This window comes from Crocodylus porosus, unplaced genomic scaffold (assembly GCF_001723895.1).
Source record: "Crocodylus porosus isolate Cpor-Errol unplaced genomic scaffold, CroPor_comp1, whole genome shotgun sequence".
In the NCBI taxonomy this organism is placed as follows: Eukaryota; Metazoa; Chordata; order Crocodylia; family Crocodylidae; genus Crocodylus; species Crocodylus porosus.
This window is the reverse complement of record NW_017728906.1, coordinates 134338139-134342910: the sequence shown is the minus strand read 5'-3', so window position 1 is coordinate 134342910 and position 4772 is coordinate 134338139.

The window sequence follows — 4772 nt, the reverse complement described above, 5'->3', positions numbered from 1 at the left end:
CTTTGTTTATTTTCTTTTTTCAAAAGGCTGCCATTTATTTGTGATAAGCTGGGATCCTGGTTTTGGAGTCACTTCTTAGAGTCAGGTGCTCAGTGTAAATCCTGTTTAATTCAGTGTGAATCTAGCCCCCAAAACCTTATATTAAATAGTGGCCATTCGGAGTTTGTGCAAAAGTTTCCATCTAGTTAAGTGTAGTATGCACTGCATCATCCTCTGAAGGGAGACATTAGGAATAGACCAGGGGAAACAGATAATATTCCATCTGGCTCATTTACCAATGCACATAAAAAAGAGCCTTGTCTCCATGTTACACTTAGAATGTGTTAACTGTGTTTAAAGCCCAAATGTCCACATAGTCAAGCAGTAAAACCTATGATAACTGTGATTGTATCATAGCAAAGTTAGGACTTTTCAGGGGAGGAGTATCTTCAGATCCTATTAAGTAATTCCTGTTCTCATATTGTCTGACTGCTCTATGGAGAAAATACCAGCACAGCTTGCTGGTTGTCAGTCCCAGCACTAGCACTGCACTGAAATCTTGAACAATCTCTGGAGCATTTCTGGGGCTGGAGCCAATGGGATCTGGTGCAGTGTTGTGTCTGGGACCAAAAAATCAACTAATTAACTGTCCCTGCCCCTAGACCATACTGGGGTCTTAAACTGGCTCCCACACTTTGTCATGTGTTACACTTAAAGTCCACAGTAAACATTACCATGAGACTGCTCAGAACACATTCTAACTTTTAATATGGCATGGCACTGCTTAATATGAGCTAAGGGCGAAGTTTACACAAGAGTGAAAATTACGCATTACGTTTCAATCATACTAAGGGCACTTAAAACATGAGCTTCCACGCATCAAAGCTTGTTAACTAGTGTTAAGAGCCCTCTGCGCCTCTCAAAGTTACCTCACTTAAGGCAAGGGTTAACTGTAAGCTGTGCTATGTAGCTCATGTTAGGGTAACTTCCATCTGCTCCACAGAGACATGCACTTTGCAGTTCTACAGCATTCCCTGCCCCTGCCCCTCACTTCCCAGCCAGCTCCTTGACCCAGAGCAGGGATAGAGTTCTGGTGTCCTGGGGCATTTTTACACATGCAAGTGCTGTGGTGCTGGGTGCTTTGAAAAACGCCCGGCTCTGCAACACTTACAGTAAAAGTGGTGAAATGCATGTCAGCAGTGAGAAAAAGGTGGCGATACACTTTTGAACTAAAACACATAGAAAGTTATTTAATTCAAAAGCGCACCACCAACATTTTCTGTGCATTGATGCATATTTTATCATTTATACAACTGTATGTGACACAGCGCAGCATGTGTCAGCTCGCATGTGGAGCAGACTTGATTAATTAACCCTGCTCTGTAGCGGTGGATCTCTGGGATATTATGGGACCAAAGAACATGTGCATAAATAGCCCTGGTTTCTAGTAGGGGTGTGTGAAATGGGCTGTATTTGATTTGGATTCAGACTGGGCCTGAATTGGGGACAGTGATTCTGTTAGTTGATTCAGATCACTGTCCCAATTCAATTTGGCTGAATCCAAAACTGAGGATTTGATGCTGATTCAGAGAATCAGTAATTCAACTGTAGACACACAGCTAATGCTTTTTCTATATACTTCGAGGTACTGGTGTGTTTCGTGAATGCTGCGATGGTGGGGAAGATGGAGTATCTCACAGGAGTGTGTGTGTGTGGGGGGGGGTTGCATGCTTGGTGGTGAACCTGGAAATGGACTGGAAGTATGTCTGGTCCACTTCTGGGTCCACGGCTGAGCATGCGGAGGACCTCCCCCGCACCCCACCCAGTTTGGTGATTGGCAGCAGGGAGACCCTGGGTGCTCCCCCATAGCCAGCAGGCACCAGGTGCTGAATGGGGGGTGGGGCAGCACACCCCGTGGTGGATCCAGAAGTTGACTGGAAGTGTTTCTGGTCTACTTCTGAGTCCACCGTCGAGCATGCTGGGGACCTGCATGTGCACTCCCATGGGACGTTACGTGCGCCCCAACATCTCAACAGTCATGAGCCACCTGGTACCTTGAGGTATGTAGGAAAAACATTTAAAGCTGTTTCTATGTCCCAATCATTTGTTTCTTTCTGAATCTCTCAAAAATGATTTGGAGGATTCCCATTCAATTGAGAGAGATTAAAGGGTCTCTTGATTTGATTCGGATTTGGAGATTCACTGAATCAGGCCAAATCTCTGCCAGATTGAATCAGCAACTGAAGCTTCACACAGCCCTAGTTTCTAGCCATGTTCCTGCTCACCAGCCCTCTAGTGGCAAGTCAAAGCTGTGCAGGCAAGAAACAATACTGACCCTTAATATGTGTGCACTCACAGCTTGTTCTAAATTTAACATTGCTTGACATCCTAAAGATTCAGTATGTAACTGTAATGTGTAACTGAACCCTAAATAAAATACATGTTAAGTGTCCTGTGAGACAAGGTGCTAGGTCTTTCAGAAGAGAAGGTGTGATCATTGGGACCTTGAGCAGCAAGACCCACTCTTACCCAAACGGTAAGAGCCTATACAAAAGTGATCAGGATTTGTAGTAGAGATAATATATGTTATTAGACCAACGAGATTTTTGCAAAGAAATGTCTTTAATTGCAAGCTTTTGGGCACAAACACCCTTCATCAAGCATTGGAGAAAAGAGTGTAAATGTTCTCTGTGGGAGAAATGAAAGTTCATTGTGAGTGGGGGGTTGTTTTTCCCTTAGTCACTTCTTACCTCTCAGGAAGCCTGACCGGAGTACTCCCACATCCTGAAGCCAACTCTTGCCCACCACATCTTGATTTTACTTGAAGTTATCAATTGGGAGGTGTTATGAACACAGAAACCCCAGCTGTCCAGATAGAACCTTTTCTCGTTGATTGATGCCTCGCTTCCCACTCTTCTGGATGAAACCCCAGTCACTTCATGCTTTACCCATCAAAACTACTTGTCTCTTTATGGGGTCGATCATAGTGTAAATTAGAACACTCTTTTTCCAACTTGCCAGGACATTTCACTAGGCTTAGTCAATGTAAAACACATACATGAACCTAGGTGACCACCATGAGTTTTTTACTGTATTTTTTTTTAAAGCTATAAAGAAACTCCCTTCAGTCCTTTGTTGCTTTTCTCCATTTCTCTCAGTTGCTCCCAGGGCACCAACTTTCTTAATCCGTATCTCTTGGATGACCCCGGGAAAACAGAACAACAAAAAGAACGCAAATGGACTTGCCCTGAGCTCTTCTTGTTGGCAATCCACCATTGTTCCTTCCTTTTCTTCCTTTTTCTTTCGTTTGCCTCACCTCTTATTTCTGTTTGTGGCTGAAGACACTGCCCATGCCTCGCCTAGGCAGGTCACTTCCCTTTGCTTCTGAAACTCCTGGGTTCTCCTCCTGGTCGAGCCCCTCACTTCTCATCAGAGCAGGTCCCTGGGATCCCTCTGCTCCAGTCTCCATTTCCCTGTTTGTCCTCCTCAGGACCGTGGGGTTTTTCCTTGCTCCTGCTATGCCATGCCCCTGCCTCGTTGCTGCCTCCTCCCAGCTTCAAAGAACAGCTGCTCCAAAAGCACTGCCCTCCCAGAGCTGTCCCAATTCCTGTTGCCCCAATCTCTTTTCCCTCTCCACGTTCATATTTCATAGGATTTCATGGAGGAGACCATAGATGAAAAACTCCTCTGGGCAGTCAGTTCAGAGCTGGTATACAGTCTGTCACCTCTATGTGAAGTTTTGTGATGATGCAAATTACCTTAAAACAAAGGCAGGGACCGTGTTTCAGGTTTCAATTGGTCACACTTGCTTCCTGTTTAGGAATATATTATTTCATTTTAAAAATTGTCTAAAATTCCATGTGTCAGGTATCTAGGTGTAGCCATATTGGTCTAGAGGAAAAAGCAATCAGGACTTTTATAAAAAGGTGAACATTTTACCTTGCATTTGGCATTTTGCTACCCTGAAAGAAGTCAGGCATTATACTTACTTGTAATGTTTAGACAAAACTTCAGAGAGAGAATGAATTTGATTAATCCCAGCAGTGCAAGTGAGGCAGAACTAGGGATCCTATGGGAGAAAAAATGTGGAGTAAGAGGAGAATAGGTCAACGGCCAGAACTTCTGCAATATTTTTCTTGTTTTTGTTTTCCCCTCTTGGCATGGAAAATTAGAAAATATTTACATTCAGGAAGATTCCTGTATTTATTTCTGTAAATGAAATGTTTCATTTTGGGTGAGTTCAAGTTAATTTGTGCCCATCCAATCTGTCACAGTGCTTCCCTGAAATTGAAGTTTGTGTGTCATGAATTATAAATGCTTTTACATCTCTTGTGATATACTATTATTCTGAATCATGACCATTCTAAGGCTGGGGAGACCACAGTGTATTATGGGAGATAGACCCCAGCCAAGGAAACCAGCTTGTAAAGGAGGTTGGTGCCATGAAAAACCCAAACTACAACTCCCTTGAAGGCCCACAGTTTAGGCAGGTACAGGTTGTTGTCAAGCTGATCTAAAGTGAAAGTATTCAGTTCAGTTTGACAGTTCAAAATGTTTTAGATCAGATAAACTTGATGCATACAAACATAGGTAATTAGGGCTTCAAGACACCTCAGGAGGCCATCTTGCCCAATCCCTTGCTTATGCCAGGTACATCCCAATCTAAACTATCCTAGTCAAGAGTCTGTGTAATTAGTTTTTAAAAACTTTCAAGAATGGAGTTCCTTTGGATGCCCTGTTTCACTGCTTATCCACCTTCATAATAAGAAAGTTCTTCTGACTTGAATTTCCTT